General features: G+C 40.7%; 1 protein-coding gene and 1 long non-coding RNA gene across 6 annotated transcripts in view; one reads left to right on the forward strand and one right to left on the reverse strand.

Moving 5' to 3' along the window:
* Window positions 1–24,095, reverse strand: part of Hs3st4 (heparan sulfate-glucosamine 3-sulfotransferase 4) — a 718,708-nt gene that overhangs the window by 410,223 nt on the left and 284,390 nt on the right. The window lies entirely within an intron of this gene.
* LOC104861873 lies at window positions 3,191–14,873 on the forward strand. The gene is made up of 5 exons (XR_780139.2): window positions 3,191–4,014; window positions 4,633–4,769; window positions 6,350–6,486; window positions 11,125–11,202; window positions 14,798–14,873. It is a non-coding gene; the product is annotated as an uncharacterized LOC104861873 (long non-coding RNA).

The raw sequence follows: 24,095 nt of genomic DNA on the forward strand, positions 1-24,095 counted from the left end.
TCAGGTATTTAATTTTACTGCCATTTTCCTTTAAAGAAACTCAGGTTGCAGTTGAGAAAAGCTTGTTCAGTTCTGAGTGAAGGAGCTGGGTTCACCAGTAGGTCATTCAAACTCAAAGGCCATCACCTTCCTGCATGGCCGTCAAAGGAGCCCTTGACATCCACACCTGACAGCAGCATCTCTGGAACAGTGTCCGTGTGGAGGGTGGCCAGTGAGGACTGTGACAGGTCTTCTTCCAACTGCCACCCAACCCACATCTGTCTAAGAACTGTGCCTCAACTGACTGAGGAGCGTGCCTGAGAAAGCCGGGACCTGATAGTCCTGTTTCGTCCTGTGCCTCTGCCCCTCCTAACTAATTTGGACCTCTGCTCTATGGGAACAATAGGGTTGGGATTTGGGTACAGAGGCTCTAGATCTTCTCCACAGGCTCCCTACAAGATGAGCATGTCTTCTCAGGATTGATGGTGCTGTTTGGGGGCAGGCACTTGTAACTATGAACAGCGTCAACAAGAAACTGGGCTATGTAGGGAGGAAAATGAATTGGACTCACCAAGAAGTGCAGAAAGTCCTCCCCAACCAGAAAGAAGATGGCACAACTGCCATGCTTCTGTGATGCTCACTGGCCCACCATAAGACTTGACTGTATACCTCTCCTTTGGGCTCAGTGAAGCATCCTTTTACTTGTGTGTCTGGATCTGTCATTTGGGGATTGTGTACTTACGTGTTCCTCCTTCCCTTCCTTTTATTCATGAAAGTTAGCTCAAAGGAAGGACACATCTGAGTGGAAAACCACAATGATCGGCCAAACACTGCTCCTTGTCTTGCATTTCTTTTCAGAGGACATCTGTTTTCAATGTCCAAGATATATTCAAGTGTTAACAGAAAATAGCAGGTGTTTAGTCTAAGGCATTTCCCTCAATTTAGGGAAGAGAAGAGAGGGAGAGAGCAACATTGCATGAATGTGCCATCTATGATCCACCAAGAGAAAGCCTATCCCCTGCTTCCAGCCACACCAGCAAGAGAGCAGCTAGTCCCTAGAGAGGAGGTGGCTCCATGGTGTGCAAATGCAGGTGTAAACAGGGGCAAGATCACTGGGACAACGAAAACAAGATGCAAAGGGCCATGTGGGCAGGCAAAGGGCCATGTGGGCAGGTACGATGGACATGCCAGCAGCTATCTATGGAGACCAGAAACCGAAAGCCAGACCCTACCCCATGGCTCCCTTCATACTGCAGAGCATCACAACTGGACTGCAGGAGGCTGTGCCCTGAAGAAAGCTCTGAAGTCAGTTATGCCCTTGGAATATCAGGAACTTGGGGAAAGAGGTTACTGTTTTGAAAAATAAAGATATATTTTACATTTCCAAGCTTTTAGGGTGAGATTTGTACCCACTACACTTAGAAGAATCATCCCTGTTTCTGACAAACTATCCTTGACCAAGATAGCCCATGTAGAAAGTAAATTAGCCATAGCCCAACACACTTTTATCAATATTCTTTTACTGTCTTGGTTGCTGGTTCATTTGCTGTTTATAGCAAAGTTCTAAAATTGCAGTTTCCTGGCCACTACAGGTTAGTTAACTTCAGGGTGCTTTATGTTCCCAAAGCCAAATCTAAACCTGATCAATTTTCTCCCCAGAACTCACTGAATACTGTGCAGACCTGGCTGTGCAGCTGGTAGTCACAGAGTCTGAATCTCAACTCTGTTAATTCTTAGCATTCTCTCTTACCATTCAAAGCCATGTCTGAGCTCTTTTCCAGGTGAGCACTTACTGGGATTGTGTGTGATCTGATTCAGGCTGCATCTCAAGTATATGAATTTAATTCAACTCTCCACTCTGGGTGTGTAAATGAATCAATTCTGTAACCGAGTATGGTGGTGAACACCTGTCATCCCAGCACTCAGGAGGCTGAGACAGGAGCATGGTTGTGAGTTCAAGGCCTGTCTAAACTACACAGTGAGTTCAAGGTTAGCCTGAACTATATAGCAAGAACCCTGTCTCACACACAAAAAACAAGAATCAATTTTGTGATCACATACCTTCTATCCAACTGACTTTGAGCTCTACCTCCTATCTATACTTTCACAGTGGGGTTCTCACATTTTCCATTATATAAACACCTGCCCAAAAAGTAGCCCTGTGCTATTGATTAGGTATTCACAACATAGAATTCCTGTGATATCCATGAATATCAGCCACACAGCAAAGCACCTAACATGAAAATCCTAGGTTGTCCTATCTTGATGCCTGACCCACTTTTTTTTTATTCTTTAAGTTTACTGGTACATTTTAGGTATACAGTATGACGACATTCATCATTAGGAATCTGTATCTTTACATGATATATCCTGCTTCTTACTTTTTTCCCATTCCCCTCCCCTCCCCTTAATCCCTCCATCACTCCCTATTTACAAAGACTGTTTCTGTTTTTTTCCTTTTCTCATACTTATTTCTTTCCCATCTTTCCTTTCTCCTACTTTCCTTCTCCCACTTCCCCTTCCCCTTTGGACCTTATCTTCCTATTTCACATTATCTATTATACATTTTCATCCTTAGTTACACTTCCAGTTTCTCACACCAGAGAAAAAGCTTTGGCTACTTAGTAGTTTCAAGCATAGATTCAGTAAAATGTGCTATACTTTGAGACCTTACTCCTTTAACTCTTTTAGTCTGCTCTTGGTTTAACATCGTTTTAAATGCAGAGCTCTGATTGAAAGGGAAGAGAATATCCCCATTGTGTGCTCAACTTGAGTTTTCTCAAGCCATGGTAAAGGAGGCAGTCAGGAAGTAAGGTCCCTCGCAGTTAATCCCTGAAATTCCTCCCACAGCAAGTGCTTCCTCTGGATGCAGAACTAAAGCTCCAGCACTCTCAGATCCAAGGTTTGCTGCTTGGAAACTCTCATATCCTGCAGTGATCGACCTCCAGCGGGTCCCTCCAAGTACCAGTCTCCCTCCACAACCCAACCCAAAAGTATTAGGTAGCATACTCCACCGAGTACACCGGCCTGAGTTACTGTGAACAGATCACCCGTCCACGCCACACTTGGAAGCTCCACTGTGTGTCTAGGAGATAGTGAGGGCATGACTGGCATAACAAAGACAGGGCGGGGCTGGAGCTGGGTCTGAGCCACTGGCTCCAGTGCACCATTCATTAGCAGGGTTGCTGCATCGCAGGATGAGAAACGCGGAAGCTGATTAGAAAGGGAATTTATCACCCTGCCTGAAAGAGTAAACCAAACAGAGGAGCTGTCAGTCACAGTGGTGTCCAGCACCACCTTGGCAGCCAACATCTGCAGCCCTGGCTGGGTGTTCACCTCAGAAGAGGAAGAGCAAATGGAAGGCTTCTAGAAAAGCTCTGTGTTCTGCTGAGTCTGAGTCTGAAGGGAAACTTCTCACACAGACTTGGAGTATCTAGGGCCCTGTAGGTTCCAGAGCAGGGTAGCTGGCAAAGAGGGCCACATTAGGTGTCTAATACTGGTCCCTGTCACCAGGGGGATCACACCTCCCTGCTCCATGGGTGGCTGGTGTTGTTGTCATCGTGTGGCTTGCAGTGACCAGGGAGATGGAAGCTGAAGCGTCACCATCTCGCTTTCCTCCTCACTGGAGCATAACTCTTGACACCCACACCTCAGAGGAAGAGAGGTCCATGAGGGCCACAGATGGCTGGCTCCACTGCAGGACACACTGGCACAGGGGCACGGCAGGGGAGAGAGGTTCATCTTACAGCATCTATTAGCAGAGAACAAGGGGAGGAGCCAGCCAGGAAGGGAGACAAACCAGACCAAGACCAGTTGCCCCGCCTGCAATCCCGGGAAGGTTCGGGGGCATCCACATGGAACCCTCTGCAGTCACTCCCAAGCAGAACCTCTGGGGGACAGTGTATACTTCCCACGCTCCTTTTCTCTGTGCCCTGGGAGCTATGTTGAGCACAACAGAAGAAACTCTATGAACCTATCTCCTGGATGAAGGCACAGTGTCTCGGAACAGCAGCTGAGTAATGAAGGACACCTAATGTGAGTGAGAAATAAACGCTTGTGGTTATAAGTTACTGAGGTCTGGGGACCATTCATCAGTGCCATTTCTCCTAGACTATCTTGACTCAAAAGGTAGCCATCAATCTCTCACACACATCCATTTTATGTTTCATTCAATTATAAATGGTACCAAACTGATGTCACCTTGTTTTGTAAGTTCTGGGGGAATGTCTCTTCTAGCTTTGGTATACAACTCTTTCTACCTAGACATTAGCACTTCGCTCACAGGAATAAAGAGGGACAAAATATTTTAATAGCCACCAGGCCAGATCCCTAAGCAACACTTAACTACAAACACCAAATACAGGGTCAAAATTCCCATACTGACATATGTCCAGTGGTTGAGTTCCTTCTCGGAAGGCCTCAGAACATTGCTTTCTGAAACCTCTCCTATTAGGTTACCAGCATCTGAGACATATGGGACTCTCACTGGAGGCACTATTCAAATTGCTAATGATGTCACAGAGGTGGACTGTACTGTTGCAGGGCTATACCCAAAAGGCGATTCCATTCCATAAACTTTGTTACATATTTACTACAATTTTCTTCACATAGCTTTCTATGGTCTTAATATAAATTAATTTGTCTCTTTCAAAGGGTTCATGTGGCAGGAGCTTGGTCCCCAGGATGCTGTTATGGGAGAGGTGTGAACTCCTAGGAGGTGGTGCCACATGGGAAGACCTTGGGTCACTGAGCATGCTGTCCTCAGAGGGGTGAAGGAACTTCTCACTCCTGTGAGTTGATACAAAGCCTAAGCCTGACCAGAGTCTTCCTTTCTGTTTTTGCTTCTCCACGTGATTTCTTTCTTCCCCACCACTCCTACCATTGTGACACCATCACTCTGAGGTCCTTATCTGCTCCAAGTGAATGCCAGCATCCGCCTTTGAATCTTCAGCTCTGTGAGCTACATAAACCTCTTTTCCCTATAAAGTAGCCTGTCTCAGACACTTCCTTATAGTGATAAAAAGCTAACTAATGTAGAGTTTTATATTTTAATTTATCCTATTTAATTCTGTAATCTAGATGGAATTAATTTTGGTACAAAGCATTAAATCAGAATTTGAATTTTCACAAATAGTTAATCCTAGAAAAAAGTATCGAATACTCTATCACCCTTTTATTTGTTTAAAATGTCAGCATTCTTGGTAACAAATATTTACTTGTACTGTACTTAAACCTATTTCCATGCTTTGTATCCTATTGTAAAGTTCTGTTGGTTTCTACATACACCATAGAGTTTCAATAGTGTGTGCTCTTATAATATGCTTAAATACCTAGAGCATATCACATTAATTTTTCAAAATATTATAGTTTATAATTTTCTGTTTTCTCTCAAATGAGCCATAAAATTATTATTTTACATTCTTAGCTATTTAAAATCTACTTAAGTATATTTAATGGAATTTTCCTAAACTTACAAATTAATTTTGGGAAATCAGAAAGAAGTTTTTATGAAATTCCATTTTTCTGAGACTATGATATGTCTTTTTATTATTTAAGTTTATTTTGCAGTCTTTTTTGTCTTTCAATTTTATTCTGTTTTTTCATAAAAATTCTACTATTATTTACTGAGTTTATTCCTAGACATTTTACTTTGAAACCATTACATAAATGGCACTTTTAAAAGTATATTCAGCACCAGGGATTTAGCTCAGTGGTTCTGCTGCCTCCCTTGCTAGCCCAAGGTCCCAAGTTCGAGCTCCAGTATTTAAAAAAAAAAAAAAAGTGTATTCAATTTGCTTACTGTTTTTTCAAATATATGTTTAAATTGTTAATTTTTTATATTTCTTTTGTGTTGAGTCATATTATAAAATCTTCATAGTAATCCTAATAGTTTTTAAGTTGATTTTCAAGGGTTTTACAGGTATTTTCTCATCACTTAAAAATAATAACTTTTTGGGCCATGGATTTCGCTCAAGCACAAGATCCCAAGTTCAATTCCTGGTACTAAACAAACAAACAAATAATAACTTTTTCTCTTCTTTTGTAATAGGATATATTGATAATTTGTCTTTCATTGTTTTATTATATTGGCAAGAAGTTCTAGAATAATGTGCAGCATGTTTTTGCTATATCCTAATTATTGTGTTTTAAACATCTCATCAAAAATTTGAAAAAGCATTATAAAAGTAAATTCGATTTGAAAAGTACCCACGGATCCAGAGAATTTTAGGTTAACAATAACATTTCTTTGGTCCTGCAAGAATTTAAAAAAATAATTCTTTGAGTATATTTAGTTATTTAAGCAAAGAAAAAAAAGGCCAAGTCAAAATTAACAAAACAGACCTAAATATTTCCTTATCTGTTTTTACAGGTTACCAACTTAACTGCTTCTTGGACTCCTCTATCATCTATGACCTCGAAATTGAAGTGCTGACTTATTTATGACAATCAAAGATAAGCAAAACAGTGTGGCACATAAAGCACAGCCAATCTCTAAAACAAATAAATGTGTGTCTCTGGTTTACACAACAGTTTTTCCACAGTTCATAGAAAACTGAAGTTTTGTTATAATTCTTTTAGGCCACATGGTACCATTTGTGTTCCCTACTTAATCACTCACTTATATCTAATGCTTGTTTTGTAGAAATTCATTCAGCTATGGAAATGCCTATAATAGGGATCACTGTTCCCATCCTTGCCTTGTCTCTGCCTACCATGGGACAGCCTCAACTATTTCATTCTGCACCATTAAGGACCATTTTGGTAATAATCTGTTCTAACATGGTGACAGTTTCAGGCTCAAACTTCTTATCTTTTCTTTAAGAACAACAAAGACACTAAAGATAAAGACAGCAAAAGACAGTAAAAAATAAAACTGACAACATTTATAATACCTGAATCTGTGCACAGTTCAGCTCAATTATAGGATGAATGGGCCTGGATTAACAAAAAAAAATAACACTTGCTCAGATTTTCCTTTATGTTGGTTCATGAAAGCACATCACCTGACAAGTGAAACAGCTGTTTTTGAGCCCAGTTATTTCCCTTGCTCACAGACACCTGTGGGGGTACAGTGGGGTGCAGCAATCAGAAAACTAGTCAACTGAAGCCCTGTACAACACATGTCCACATTTGGACAGAGGGAGATGAGAGGGGACAGCAGAAGTGGACTGATTCTCACAAACACTGTCCCCATGACACCAGTGGTGAAGACAGCAGGAGCTGGGTGGCAGCATTTGATAGCAGTTGCTGTTTTTAGGTAGAATTTCAGGTCATACGGATGTGAGATTTCACACTGGGGATAAGAAAAAGAGGCCACATCAGAGCACAGGGCTTCACGAGAATGGAATTGACTAGAAACATGATTTCAAACAGTAAGTCATGTACTCACAAGATTCTGGCTGACAACAGACTGCAGATGTGACAGAGATCCCGTAAGATTACAAGGAAACTGAAAAACTCCTATGCCCAGTGGCACCGTAACCATCGTGAGGCAGCACAACTCACTGCCCATGTGCTGTGCTGATGGTACTATGAGTGGCCCTCTGTGCTGCCTGTCGTGTACGAATATGCACATATAATTATGAACAGTGCATAATACTTCGTAATCTCAACAAACAACCACATTTCAGGCTTATGTATTTACTCTACTACCCATTTTTATCATTACATTAAAGTGTACTCCCATTTATTATAAAAAACAACCCTGCCCAGCAGCAGCATCGCACATTTCATGTCTACTGTGTCTCTCAATCTCATCCTTTTCTCTCATCTTTTCTCATCTTTGCTTTGACTGTTTTTTTCATCGTGGCCTTAAGATCAACACACACACACACACACAAACACACACAGAGCATGGAGATACAGTAGGTTATCACACAAATGACGCTTTTAAAATCCACTTAATTTCTCACTTTTTTCAGGTATATATAAAAGGTTTTTTTATATATATTTCTCTTGGGTTGGGCCTCACTGAAATTTTTTGGCCTTTCGGTTCTAGAATGGAACCCAATGCCTTCACACTGAACTTCATCCCCAGTCCCTATTTTCATTTTTTTATTTTGTGGCAGCATCGTACCAAGTCACCAAGCTGCCCAGCCAGGCTGGGTTTAAATTTGCAATCTTCCTGACTCTGCCTCCCAGAATGCTGGGATTACAAGCACACATCTCATGCCTGACTTCCATTACTGAACTTTCATACCAATCCTAACAGAAAGTGTCAGTACCACCTATCATGTTCCCATATTGACGAAATCATTCAACAACACACTTGCCATCACTGAGTGACCCGTGACTGTGCTCTGCCTTCACTTAGAAGTCTGAGAAAACTTCATCAGCTCCAGCCTACCACTGTCTCCCTCCTGGATATCTGCAGCAGCTCCTCATACTCTTCTTGGTTCTCTCATTGCCTGCTTCCCATTGTCTATTTTTCACAAAAGAAAACACTTCCTCCTTCTTTGCCTTTTTGTTCTGTCCAAGATACAAGCCCATTGGCTGGTACCGCCCACATCCAGGGTAGGTCTTACTCAGTTTGCTGGCCTATGTGCCAATCACCCACAAATACCCCCAGAGCTTATGATTTGCTATGTGGTCCTTACTCTAATCAAGTTGACTTCAATGAACACACCACTGCCCTCTCACACTGCTCCAGTCAGAAGCTCCTTGCTTTTCCTAAGTACATTTCCAGTTCCAACTATTGGCAGTTCCTTCTTCCCCAGGGTATCTGACTGGGTTATTTCCTCAGTTTCACTGGGTTTCTGTGCAAACATCAACTCACCAGAGCAGTACTGCACTCTTTGTCCTTCTCCATTCTCTATTTCATTACCCAGCTTTGTTTGTCTTTCATAGCACTTACTACATAAGACATACTGCTTTTGTAATTTATTGGTTAGTATTTGTTAATCATTCTCCTCAAAACACTAGACCAAAAGTTCCTTAAAAATTTAAGTTCCAAAAAGGTAAAAACTACTTTATTAATATTACTTGAGATGCTTAGAGAAGATCTATATCTACATCTATACTTATATCTATGTCTGTATCTGTATTTGTATCCGTTTCTGTATCTCTACCTACATCTACATCTAATCTATATGTGAGCTGGTTTCTTTCTATTGAATTTTCTCACAACTAGATGAACCCTGTAAATCAGTAGATTGGGTTCTTCAGTTTTGGTGTGCTGCATTCAATTTAGGCTTTGATTATTATATTTGTTCTTTTTTCTTTCTTCTAAGACCAATTCCCTGCATCATGAATCCATATTCTACATCTTGTGCACACAGGTGTAACTTTCTTTCATTGCTTCTATCACTGTTTCTTACCCTCTACATCCCAGAGATTCCCAAGTTTACCATCTCAACTACTGATTTAGTTTTCTAAAGCAATTTAAAATTCTATACTTCCATTATTGGATTTCTTCTATTTTCTCTTTATATCAGGCTACAACTTTTCATCTTAGTTAATATCTGTGATATCCCTATTTTTATATTTTCATTTCATAAAGGGCAGAAAATACATGTTATATAAAATATGTTTCTATTTTTCTAAGATACATCCTTTTCAATCTTATATTATCTTACCTTTTCATCTTTCCATGCAGTTCAGATTATTTCACTTTCTTATTTCCTAGCCTGGATCAAAGATATTTCTGTTCTTGTCTGATATTCATGAACAAAAGTATGTGTGGGTGTGTGCGTGTGTGTGGGAGGGTTATCTTCTTAACTTCTCTATCACCCACCTGTATGTTTCAGCAGTGATTAGTCACTGTCGCATAGCTGGCACATGATACCCTACACCCACAACTTAAAGAGGAAAGGTTGAGGGTGCTCACAGTTTCCAGTAAGTTCAGTCCAAAGTTTGCTGGCTCCAAGACAGAAGAAACACATGATGGGAGGGCATAAAATAGGAAGTAGAGACAGAGGAAGACCCTGAAGCAAGACCACATCCTTTCATGTCACACCCCCAGTGACCCACCTCCAATCAGCCCACCTCCTAACACCAAATCAGCTATTGCACCCCATGATCCAATCACCTTCCAAATATATAAGAACATTTTTTATTACTGATTAATGGATCTAACAAACCATACAGCTTAGATTAGGTAAGATGACAGATGTTATTAAAAGTCTCTGCCTTGCTTTTGCTTTTCATTTGGTGAAGTTACTGAGTTGGGTACCAGTTGTCTTTATATTCTATGAAACTGGATTTCTGCTTCAAGTAGACAATGTGATTCTGCTAAATCTTCCTAGCGACACTGCTTTACTCTAGCATGGAAAATTTATACTATGTTAAAAAGACTTGCTTACCAGTTTCTTGTTGGATATTAACATCTTTCACTATGCTTTCTTACTGGTGAATGAAATTTACACTTAGCAATCGCCATATGTTCCGGGCCTTATCCTTCCTTCTTACATCACCTCTCCAAGTTTCAGAAGCAGTGGAATTTTGCTCTTCTAACTTTCCACATCTCCTATTGCAATTCTTTCTGGCTCCCTTTAATCTAGATCTAGCTTCTTTCACTTTAGAAATTCCTTGATGTTTGTAGCATATATACACCATCTTCTCTACTTTCCCCTACAGATATTTTTGTATGCTCCTCAAAGTATTTTAGGCAAGACCTTGGAAATTGAGAAAAGAAGGTGCAAAAGAGTTGGACTACTGCTGTTGCATTTCCATAAAGCCATTTTTGTGACTTGGTAAAAAAATTATTTAATCTATCTTCATTGGATGCACAGATAAGTGGATGTAGAAGACCCAAAATACTGGGTGATTTTCCCAAGTCTTTGCAGTTCACACATAACTTCTAACTCCTCTTGTAAAGTTCTTATTCAGAAACTATTTATGCTTCAAGGCCTGAATTAAATACCTTTTGTTCTGTAAAGATTTTTTACTAATCTAAGTCTAAAGTAGTTTTTCCACACTGAGGTTCCAAAAAATTTTTCTTTGAATCTCTCTTACTGCTTTCATCTTTGTATTATAGTTATTTACAGACCTTTCTGACTTCACTTCTGCCATTGACAAGAAAAAAAAATTTCCTCATAGGTATAGCAGACTTTGACTCCCTCTAGCATCTTTATAAGACTTCAAATTAAAGAAGAGGCAAATTTGAATTGTTGCCCCATGGTTTTGACTTCTATCATCCCAACACAGGTCCAGGAAATCTCAGCCACCCCAGGAGAAGAAGATGCACCTTCTAAACTGAAGATCATCAAGTCTTTTCTTTAAAAGGTAAGATTGCAAATATTGTAGGCTTTGCAAGCCACAGAGTGCTCCCATATGAACGCTCGCTATTGAAGCTTGATAGGAGCCATTAGTCATACATAAATGAATGAGTGTGGTTCCATAAAACTTTATTTACAAAACAAGCAGTAGCTGCTGGGCTATAAGTTGCCAGCCCTCATTATCAATAATTGATTTCTTTACTAAGACAGTGGAAAGTAGGCAGGCCTTCCTGTTCAGCTGGGGACACACATTTCACAGGACACCGGACAACTGTGGAAGGAAGGAGGTCTCCTCCACAACTACAAACACCACAGCTATACTTGAGTACCCTACTTCTTCAGCCAAAAGCCAAGTAGGTTCTACCGAAAGATGAGTGATGACATGAAGATCATAGGTTGCATATCCAATCAGGTGCTATCAAACTTTTGGGGAATAGTGACCTATTTCTCAATGAGTCAATATGGAAACATCTTGTAAAACAATCTTTTAAAAATTCAACAGCAAGCACCACTCTATACCATATTTTAAAGAGACCCCATCTGTGATTTTTTTTTTTCCCCTAGCAAACATAGGTTCCAGCTCAGGCAGCTGTTTGCAGACTCATGGCAGCTAACTCTGCAAAGTGACCTACTTCTTCCAAACTCAGCTCTGCAAATTGCGTGGTTTGAACAAGCCCTGTGTGTGACAGGTTTCTTTTTAAGATACTGCAACCGGGCTGCTATTTCATTATTGCCAACTTTGAAATTTGCCTTAGTGGTTTCCTAGGCTTCACGGAAAGTCTTAAGGAAAAAAATAGACAATTGATAAACATGGTCATGTGCTGAACACAGGCAAAGTTTCTCTGGGTTCCGGTCATACCCTTCTAAGGTTATATCCTCTTTTAGGGCAGGATTCCCACCTTATTCACTCATCTTGATGTTGTCCACAAATTCTAGTGTCTTTCTAGGAGTTGTTCAATTAATATTAGTGTAGTCACTGCACACACGTATAAGAAGTGGATGAAAAGGAATAAGAAGATAGAAAATACAGGAATACAAACATTTGCTGTTCTCAGTTCAATCAAATTTGTTTCTTTGTTCTCTCATGCATTCATTCATAAATATTTACTGAGCACCTTCTCTGTGACCCATATTGATATAGTCTGGATATTACCTACCTTGCCACTTCTAGGTATACAAAATCTGCTGGGTCAACTTGAAATTGATTGTTATAGAAATATATGAGGCTTAATTCTTAAGCTAAAGAAGTAAATTGAAATCTGAAAATAACTGTTACTTGTACTTATAACTTAATAGCAACTCTCTGTAGCTGCAGACACATATCACCAATGGCCATTTTGGAGTCCTTCTTGTATTTTGATAACTACTTCAATATAATTAGTTTTTTATTTTATTTTATGTATTTAACAACATTAATTTGAGAAACAGTCTACAAATCTAACCAAAATTCCAAAGGGGACAGTAATATAACATGTTTACAGTAAGACTCAAAGCACAGAGCATGGAAATGCCTACTGATTTTCATTAGATCTATGTGGAATACATATAAATATATATACCACATGAATATATATATATATATATATTCTATAATGAGCTATACTATTAATAATTATTATTCCTAAGAGTTATGAATGGCTTTTGATTTCTTTAACATCACTAGGATCCTGGATGGATATACTAACAATAGTATTCACTTTAGACTCAATATTCCCTGAACTCTGCCTTAATAACCCTGGAAAGGATGACAGACCTATGTCAGCTTTTCCATTAATAGCAGCCCCAAGTCATTAAGATCTTAGTCACTATGCATATTTAGCTCATTTAATTAATCTCCATAGCAGAATAAAAAAGGTGCTATCAGAATCCCCACCTCAAAGATAAGGAAACTGAGGCACAGAAAAGATAAATAATTTGTCCAAAGTCTCACAGTTAGGAACTACAGGAAGTCTGGCCTCGAGGTCCAAGTACTTACTTATTCTCTGTTATAGTGCTAGGTATGACTCTGGGTACATCAGTCCAGTTCCTTGACTTTATGCAGGGAGAAGAGTTCCCATCTCCCACCAAGTGAGTGAACATCCATCCCCCATTTACTACAGGGAGTTGTATTTCTGCTCCTTTCTGGATTAGTAATATGGCCTCTCCTTATCATTGTGGGGTTCCTTGTACTTTGATCCATGAGAGTATTTCAGAGGGGGAATTAGAAAGAAAGAACTGTTTGGTTTATTTTTGCTTGTTGTGGTTGTTGTTGTTGGTGGTGGTGCTGGTGGTGGTGATGATGGTACAGGGATCAGACTCAGGACCTTGTGCTTGCAAGGCAAGTGCGGTGCCACTGAGCTAAATCCCCGACCCTTATTTTTGCTTTCTTGTAGTATATTTATGTATTTTTATAGTTTCCAAGCATTTTATTGATCATTTCTACATGTGTAGATTGGAGAACGCTGAGGTTTTTGCCTGTGCTCATGATACACCTTACCTGCAAGTCTTCAATTCATTCTGTTTCTTACGTGATTTTCTTAAAAAAAATAGATTAAATGCTTCTCAATTTCTACAGAATGAAAAAACAGTTTCTTTGGCATGGCACACAACTTGAATTCATCCAATCTTTTCAGTTTGATGACCTACCATTCTCTCTATTCCTCTGATGTTTCCATCATGCTAGATTATTTTCTCTTTTCTCATAGTGTCTGATAAATTAGAACTATGAGTTAATACTCAAGGCCCAGTTCAAAAATCATTTCCTCTCTGTAGATTTCCTTGAGAGATTAATTATGGTTCATTTCTGGTCCCAAACACTTTGTGCAGTAGTTTATCACAGCATTTGATCTCATTATAACCCTAACTTGTGCATCTTTCTTCTCCACCTAATCCTGAGCCCTTCTAAAACACAATAATGTGTCCTTTATGGCTGGATTCATATCACCTAGCATACAGCCAGCATCCAAATATACATGCATAATGTGCAGATTAGACCAACACTCGTCCCTCACTCTCTGAAATCGTTTTGCTAGTTTATATCCATGGCATTCCCTTACGGCAGTTGTTCAAACTCTACAGTACAACACGGTGTAGAATTGGAAACAAACAGATTAACTTAGGTTTAATTCATACAATCAAATATTCTCAGGTTAAGAAGAGATGCCAAGAGCTATGTAGTCCAATTTTCCATCACGCAGATATTTTTGAGTTTCTCAACCTAGCAGTCATCTAGCATTTGACATTGTGCAATTGGCCTGTCTTCATCCCATGCCCACAAAGTGTTCATAGCTGGCATCCTTCCTGGTACTGGGTCTCTACTCACCCTCTGGGGCCTCCCACTTCTGCAAAGTTCAAAGGCAGTGAAAAATGCCTCAGAGTGCAGTGTTTGAGTGTCTTCTAGCCTCCAGAATTGCACTTCCAAACCAACTGATGAAGGTAGCATCCTGGCACTGTCTTTTCTACTTATTTTCTATTGTGATTTTAGGAAGGACACTTACACTAGCTCTTCACATCCCCTTGAACTTTGCTCCCTTTGTACTGTAGGAGAAATTTTTGATAGTCTCACCCATAGATGCACTCTTCCCTAATTCCACTACTAATGTGAATTTTTCTCCTCTTTTCAGATTCCTCTGATTGAGTCAAGGAAGACATGGGGAATGCTCATTCAGGTAAGAAAGTGATGGAAGACACTTTCCTACAATCCTCGACTTCACTTCTCTTCGTAATGGAGCAATGCTAATCACATGTGATCAAAGTCAACTTTTGTACTGAGCAGAGCCATCACATGATTAAGGTCATACTATTAAGCTTGCCTTACTTTGTGTTTCTATGGAGCTGAAGTAGCATTTTCACTCTGAGCATCTCTGATCTACTACAATACACCTCACTCTAGTTTCTCTTCAACTGAATTTCTTTGCACATTTTCATCTGATCAATCAGAAAAGATAAGCTTTAAGATGTAAGTTTTTGGCTTTATAGGTGTGTACGTGAGAGACATCCCTTAGTCAACAGTATTGGTCACATACTGTAGCCTAGCTCGTTGGGGGCAAACCTATGGCACATGTGTTAAAACAAAAGGTGTTAATGTATGAGTTGTTTTTTCAATGTTCAGATTTAATTGCAATGTTGGCACTTTGTGATAAATTAGTGGGTTTGGGGGTTGTAATTTGGGCCCTCGTGTCTAAAAGGCTCACTGTCATTGGCCTAAAGTATTAGAAACATTTGTGCTTGGTGGGAACATAGGTTTGATAATGAGAGTAAAGTGGAATTTGATTCCCATTGGCCATTGCTTTTTGTGTATAAAAATCTTATCCATAATAACCCACCAGAGAGTCCATTTTGTCTGGATCAGAACAGTCTATCACAGGGACTGCATTTGTAAAGGGAAGCGACTACTTTGGGATGACTCTGCCTGAATGTCCCAGAGACATGGCTTGCAAGGGGACCTTTCAGTGCATATGGGCCCTCTGGGCTTGTATGGGTGAAGAGGTCAAGGAGACAAAAAACATGAGACTTTCAGAAAAGCAAAAGATGGAGACAAGCTTTTGGGTGGACAGACCTTTGTGGCAGGACTTATCACACTTTCAACAATGTTATTCTTTCCTACAAAGAGAAATGGTATTTGCATCAAATCCATCTCTCCCCAACATGTCTGCTTCGGAAACCAGGAGAAGTGCGGGTGTAGTGCCCAGTGCAAAAACAGACATCTGCCACTCGCAGTCACACACCATCAATTCAGCCAAACAACTTCATTTTCCAAATGCATAATACCTCTTACATTTGGACAGCTGTCACCAGACAGATATGGACTCAGAGAACTTCCCAGACAAATTCATTTTCAGCTGTGCAGTGTAGGGTAAAAGGTGGGTCTGTCTGAGCTACTGGGATTTTCAGCTGAGTAGAGATCACTTAAACATCTCAAGGCCTTGACTACATGTGCTACTCTGCATTCTTACTTGTATATATGGCCTTGAGCATCCAGGATACAGGAAATAATTATGTGGAGGAGGCAGCTGAGACACTATAGAAAAAGAGACGGGTGCCAGAGATAGGATGACGAACATAAAGCAACCTGAAACATATAGGTTACTACTATAAGGCTTTATATAGTCCCACAGACATGTTCAAAATATACAAAAATGAATGTGTAGTTCTCACCCTCCATGTTCTCATAAAACTATCCCAAGGCAAAATCTCTGAGCCAAATTTTCTGGCATTCTTCCCTTGTTCTGCAATAACAAAATACCATGGGATGGGTCATTGGTAAAGGAAAGGAATTTGTTTCTCATGGTTCTGAAGGCTGGGAAAGTCAGCATCTGGGGAGGGCTTCTTGCTGTTTCATAACATGGAAGAAGGTATCACATGGGTGCAAGCGAGCAAGAGATCAAACTCATAGCCTCCAACCATCTAATAATTGCTATCAATCTATTCCTGAGCCCCCAGACCCAAACACCTACTGTTAAGCTCCACCTCTTAACACAGCTGCCTTAAGGGTTAAGTTTCAATACATGTATCTTAGGGGACACATTCAAATCGTAACTACTTCCAGATGTAAATCCAAAATATTTTGTGCAAGTAATTCTGTTTATTCAAGTCCATTCCTAAAGAGACTGGGAAATTACACATTTTACTTCCTATGTCTTCTTCCTTTGCAACAACCTAGTAATACCATGCATATGAGGGGCCTTCCTGATCTGGGACAGGGCAAAGATAAGAAAATTAAAGATGAAGCATCAAATAATAAGAAAAAGTCACTTCTCCAGAAAATATGTGCAGTCGTGTCCACTCACTGGCTGATCATTTACCAAAGGTCATGACCACTGTAGGGAGAAAGAGGTGGTTGTAGACAGCAAGGAGGGTGGAGTGCACACTGGCCTGTTACCTGCAGAGTGGCTTCCCAGTAGCGTGAGTGTTCATGCCTGCTTATAAGGAGAGGAAACACTATGTCATGTGAAAACCAGTGGGAAACTCTTGATCTCCTCTGAGCCACTCAACTTTCTCTCCTCTCTTTTCAGATTACAATCTGGAGACCACTATTCTCATTCTGCCTATATAAATCTGTTCCTTGCCATTTTTGAAGTATAAAGCCAGTGAGCGAAAGAGTTTTCTTACTGAATTCTCTCCCAGGTTTGGATTAGGAATTACTGTGCCCAACTTGCAGGTGAAAAAAACAAGACACAAAGGGACAGTTACTGATCAAAGCTATACAACTAGTAAAGTGGAAAATCTAGGTGTCTTGTGGTTGCCCAGTACAGGATTTGGGGGTTCCCAGGTCCTTCTGTCATCCCCACTTAAATAGTGCTTGCTATTGGCTACCATGCCTGCTCTCAAACTGAATATGAAGCTATATATTCTTCAATAACTTCAAGTTCATTTCTCTCAATAAAAAGGAGTTACCGGGGTTCACAACATAATTATGAATCCCCATTTATGAATGGAAACCAATGAAGCTTAGATATTTGATGTCATTCAAACTTGAAGGAAAAATGGGAATAGAAATACCTAGCCAAATCTCCAAACTGAAACTCACTCCAATTACTAGCTATAAACTGCTGGATACATTACTGCTCTGAACTCTCAAAATTTTTAAGCAATGGGAATGATAAAATTTATCTCAACCTGTGTTATGAGGATAACCAGGTGTCTGTTACTGAAAATAATATCAGCCCAGATCTAATCAAAGTGTTTTGTGCACACTCCTCCTATAGCTAAAAGCAAATTTCCATTTCCAAGACAGAGGAGTACTTGTTCAGTATAACAACCCTTGAATAAATTCTTCATAAAATGTCCCCCAAACCACCATCTGAGAGCTCTGGAGCATGAGGGAAAACAAGAGACTTTGGAGGGCAGTCAAAACTTAAAAGATGTCTTAATGAAATGTCTTTCTTATTTGGGGAATTTTGCCCTGATGGTGAACTCCAGTGATGATGTAGAGAAGCTAAAGGTATATGTAACTCACGGTTATTTGACATATGGAGCAAGAAGATGGGATACAGAGCAACCAGGGCTACTGAGGTCTGAGAAGGAAATCTCAAAAATGGGAGGAGCTAAAGAAGAATCCTAAATCATTTGTATAAACCCAGCTGGAGTTTCTAACAGGTGCATGGAGCACATATGCATGAGATGGACTAATGCATCTCAGTTTTTCCTAGTTTTTGATGCTATGAATAATGCTGACATGAACATTCACATACAATATAATTTTCATTTATCTTGGGTGTATGCTAGGAGAAGACCTGCTAGGTCATATGGTAAATCTGTTTAATTTTGGGGAACCACTTGTTTTTCAAGATTGCTGTACCATCTTTGCCTGCACTGATCATCAGCCTTTTGTCATTATTGTATTATAGCTATCCTATGGGTATGAAGGGTTATCTTATTGTGGTTTTGAGTTGCATTTGGCTGATGGTAAATGACACTGAGCAACTTTTCATGTGCTTATCAATCAGTTATATGCTTTCTCTAGACAAATATCCATTCAAATCATAGGCCCTATTTTTTAAAGGGGTTTGTCTTTTTCGCTGTATCATTTCCATGAAAGTATAAAATTAATTTTGATAAAGCCCAATGCATCCGTTATTTTCTTTTGTTTCTAGTACTGATTCCTCAGTATTTAGGTCAGCCTAGGATTGTTTGCCTCATGGCCTTTATGCTCCTCTGAACTTTTATCTGAAATTTCAAATTACCTCTGAAATTCTATCAATTGGTATAATTGCTTATTTTCTGTTTCCCACTAGATTATAAGCACTCTGTAGGCTTCTGTGTTGTGGTCACTCCTCCATCCCTAGTGCCTGCAAAAGTCCTCTATCAAAAGTAGGCACTTGATACATATTTTATATTCATGAACATAAGATTCTTTATATTGTCTCAGGAAAAAACAAAACTGTCCAAACCATCACATTAGCAATGAAAAAAGTAGAGGATTGGCTGATTTATTTATTGCCTCCCTCAAAAAGCAGTTATAAAAGCACCTCCTACAGCAGCCTCCCTCCTTCTCACCTGGAACCTCAGCTCTATGGATTCCAGGGAAACATAGTTCCCTGCTCAGAGGGTGCCTGGGGCAGGGTATGAGCTGCTTGTATGGTAATGAGGCTGAGCTATACACAGGCGACATCTGCTCATTGAAACTGGCCAAGGCCACCAGCAGCCTCGCACAGCTTAATTCCAGAGACTGACAGCCACTGGGCATCCCTGAAGAGCCCTCACTTGGACATGGTTGGTCGCAAACCCAGTTAGCCAGCTCTGCAGGCTAACTGATCAATGTTTGGCCATTAACACTGCTTACCTCCTATACTACACTCCCGGCTCAATCCCCTCTCTGTGCAGTGCCGTCATTTGCATGGTTTATTTTCAGATGGTTTCCTTTCCTGGTTAACTTTACAAAAAGAATACACTTGGCCCATTTCACTCAAAAAAGAGGCTTCTACATTGTTCATTTTATCTTTACTGAATCCCAGATCTATAGGCCCCTCTTATTTTAAAAACCTAAGAGGCTTCCAAAGGTGTTTATGCCAGAGAATAATATTAAAGTTGTAATATTAGTAGGAATAGCAATGCTACCAAAATGTCAGCCTTCGACTCATCCAGGTTCCATCAGTGGGACCTTTCCCTCCTAAACTCAGCTCAGTGCCGCCCTTAATGAAATCACACCAGAGTCCTCTTCTGAAGTCCACTAGGAAACCAGCCCATCAGCTGGTGGGAAGGAAGACCTGGAACAGACAAAAACGAAGGATCTGGAAGAAAGTGCCAAATTGGTCTAGGACAACTCAGTCTCTGTGAATACATTTGGAGGGATCTTTCCCCCTCCTCTCCTCCTTTCTTCCCTTTCTTCCTTCTTCCTTCCTTCCTCTTTTATTTTTCAGTATTGGAGATCGAATCCAGGGACACATGATCACTGAACTACTTTCCCAACCCTTGTTATTTATTATTTTGAAACAAGGCTTTATTAATTGCCCAGGCTATCCTCAAACTTGCAATCCTCCTACCTCAGCTTCCTGAGCAGCTGAGATTGCAGTAGTACACACCACCATGCCCAGTCTGTGTTTTCCTTTTCTGATTCATATTCCACGCCAGAGAAAGAGCCCTCAAACTAAACTTGACGTTCCTAAATCCTATTCTCTTTAGGTGGGTTTTTTAATGCCAATGCTTAGGCATTAGAGTTATCTGAGTGTTTAGAAAAGGCTCAGTATCAGGCCTTATTCCAGTCTAATTGAATTATCATCTGTGGGTGTGGAGACCAAGCTTCTGAAACTGTACAAGCTTCCTAGGTGGTTCCAATGGGCAGTGTGAGTGAAGAATCCCATATTATGGATTCCATCATGATGGGCAGTGACATTAAGAAGTAATCCTGCTCTAGTGCTCACACTACTGACTTGAAGCACTGTTCCTAAATGGCTCCTGAGAGATTAGCCCAAGTCTGAGTCTTTTGTTCTTTTGTACATGGACAGGGACCAGCTGGCATCATAGTAAGGCTTCAGCCTTCCAGCAGGCCTGATCTTAGTTTCCTTCTCCTCTCTGTTGATCCAGCTTTTCAGTATCTAAGCATATCTGGGAGCTCTAGAATCTTGAAGCATCAATCAGCAGCATTGGGAGGACTTCAGCATGGCTGCCCAAGCCAGAGATTCTAGTGTCTCAAGTGCGTAAACTCTGGAGAGAATGCTGCTAGGTTTGAATATATGCCCCCAAAGTTCATATGTTGGAAACAATCCTCAAATTCATAAGTTAGTGGTATCTGGAGGTGGAGCTTTGGGAAGGTAATTAGGATCAGATGAAGTTGTGAGGGTAAGGCCTCTGCGATGGCACCAGTGGTTCTATGTGAAGAGGAAGAGATGCTCAAGCTGGCTCACTTGCTCTTTCTCACTATGCCATCCCCTGCCCCACACTACAATGCAGCAGAAAGGCCTGCACGGCCAAGCAGATGCCATGCTCTTGAACTTCTAAGCTTCCTGAACCATGTGCTAAATAAGTTATTCTTTATAACTACCAACTCTTGGGTATTTCATATAGCAACAGAAATAAAGAACTAAGTCATGTCCCATATTGCAGAGTGCTGCTTTTGAGACCAACAGGGGATCCAGGAGTTGCCTAGAATTCTGAGTCCAATGTCTGGCGTCTGGTCACCAGCAATGAGCTCCAGAAGGGCAGGAGAGGCAGCCAGAGCCCCTGCTGTCATTGTGTCAGCTATATTTTCTGAGAGTGTTGAGAGCATTGTGATCTCTGCTGGTCTCTGGAGGTGGAGACTATTAATAAACTCTGTGTCCCTGCAGTAGTCTGCCCTGGAACTGGGGTGGGTTCAATCAGGAAGTGGAAAGCTTCAAAAACACCAAATGGGGAAGGAGGAGATGGGGCCAGTTAGCCATAACCAGCTCCTTCTCAGCTTGTGAGGGTTGAATCTGGAGCCTCTTCTCTGGTTCTGTCCCTGCCTTCTTCAATATTCAAATTCCAGCTAACAGCCAGACTCCACAGGAAAGACAGCATTCTTTAGAGAGAAGGAAAGACCTCACTAAATGGAGGAATGGAGAGTAGAATGAATAGAAATGAAACACTTTCAGTTAGCCCTCAGGAGACCCCAGCAGAACCACACTTCTCAGTGAAAAGCATTAGCAAGCAGTAGCTCCTTAATGGGCTCCATCTCCACAGTGCTCCCAGAGGCCTAGTCTCCCTGACAGGGGGCCCAGGGGCCAGGAGGGGATTTTCACTCCTGCCTCCAGCTCCCATGATTGATTCAGCCTAAAGGCACAGTTCCAAGCCTGCCACCCAAAACAGAGGTCAGGCTAGGGGAGACCTGAAGAACACGTCTCCACACCTGCCTTCTGATCGCTCCCGTGTTCTCACAGGCCTGGACTCTTCTATCTGCAGAGTGTCACAATTTAAAAAGGAAAGCTAAGCAATGGTCAAAATTTAAATATAGTTTCAATTGTCCTCGTGTTCTGGGGCTATTGAATAAGGAAAACCTCCGCTTGGGTCCAAAGTACTCTCCATGTTTTTTTTGTTTTTGTTTTAAGGGATCTTTTCTGGAACCTGGTGTCAGGCCAGCTTTGCTGAAGATGTGGGCCACTTCAGTCTCACAGCATCAGGAAAGGCAGCTCAGTGGAGGTGACAGCAAGGACACTGCATTAGGGTGCCTGAGCTTGAATCCTGACTTCCTTTCTGAACTGCTGGATGATACCACACAATTCCTTTAAGCTCCCTGCAGTTGTTTAGTTTTGTTACTTATCAGTTAAGGATAATACATACTTATCTTATAAGGCAGGCTATGAAGATGAAATAAAGCAAAATATACGGATGAGGTAAACATTTCACTCCAATGAAATATACACAAGCTGTGGCATTCTGAGCAATCCAGGAGACCTTCCTGGTACGATAATAGTGGGTAGCAGTTCTGCAGCATTGACCTTGTGCTAAACACAGAGCTTTGATCCTTATATGCACAAATACACTTCATCCTTTTTTATTTTCAGTACAGGGAATTGAACCCAGGCCATTACATGAAACTATATCTCTAACTCTTTTCAAGTTTTCATTTTCAAACAGAGTCCGGCTAAGTTGCTCAGTTTCACAGGCTGGACTCCAACTTGCAATCCTCTTGCCTCAGCCTCCCAGAGTGCTGGGGTTACAGGTGTGTAATACCACCTCTGGTTCATCTGATCCTTTTAGTAAGACTCTCGATAAAGTATTCTTATACCCATCTTATTTGTAGGAAAGTAAGGGTTCATGGTTGATAAGTTATTTGCTCAGGGCCATATACCTAGGAATAGTTGAACCTACTATGGGCCACACTGTCAACAGCTGAACAAAGAAGTTCCCCATGCTTACTCTGAAAATGGAATAATCCACAACTGAAAGTCAAGTACTTGTTTCTGCAGATTAGAATTACTCTCAAAATTCTCAGTGTCCATAGTTTACCTACTTAATGTTTGATATACTTGTGAAATGATGTTTTTGTTAAACACAACTGTGGTGGGCAGACTTGTAAGATGGTCTCAGGTGGTTTTCATTTCCTGGGGTCATGCCCTTGTATAACCTTTTGTTTGAGAGTAGACTGAAATTTTAATAAGAAAAACATCGTGAAATTCATGGGATGCCTCTCTTCTAGTTTTCCATTGCTGCATGCATCAGTCAGCTTGGGCTACAAGAGCACAAAACGATACACAGCATGGTTTAAACACCAGAAATTAATTTTTTCAGATTAATGGAAAATAAAAGTCAAAGATCAATATTATGGCTAATCGGGGGTCTGCTGAGAGCTCTCTGCCTGGCTTTTCCTTGGTGTGTGGGCACATAGGGTGGGAGACAGAGCTCTTTTGTGTTTTCTACAAAGGACACTAATTCTGTCTGATGAGGGCCTCCCCATTATGACATTATTTAATCTTAATTACATCTCTATAGGCCCTATCTCCAAACACAATACAGTTAGGGTTTCAACATATGAATTTGAAGGGTGCAATTTCATTCATATAATTGCATAAAAATGACTAAAAATGTAGCAATTTAAAACAATACAAGTATATCATCTCACTACTCCAAGGCCAAGAGCTCCAGCTAAGGTTAGCTGGGTTCTCTGCTTGAAGTATCACAAACCTACAATCAAGGTGTCAGACAACCTGAGTTCTATCCAGAGGCTCTGGAGAAGGGAGGGGAATGCACTTCCATGTTCATTCTTCTTGTTGGCAGAATTCAGTTCCTGTTTCCCTGATGGTGGGCATCTTAAGGACACTCTCAGGAACAGAAGCCACCTTTAATACTGGCTGCCTGGCACCCTCCATCCACAAATCAACAGAGTGTATCAAATCCTTCTCAGACCTTGAATCTCCAGCTTCCCTGCCTCTGACCTCACGATCCAAACTCAAATCTGTAGGAGCAGGGAGACTTCTAAAGGGCTCATGTGATGAAGTCATTTCTGCCTGGATAATCTTCCTATTT

Source organism: Fukomys damarensis, unplaced genomic scaffold (genome assembly GCF_012274545.1).
Source record: "Fukomys damarensis isolate Sample0158 unplaced genomic scaffold, DMR_v1.0_HiC HiC_scaffold_34, whole genome shotgun sequence".
NCBI lineage: Eukaryota > Metazoa > Chordata > Mammalia > Rodentia > Bathyergidae > Fukomys > Fukomys damarensis.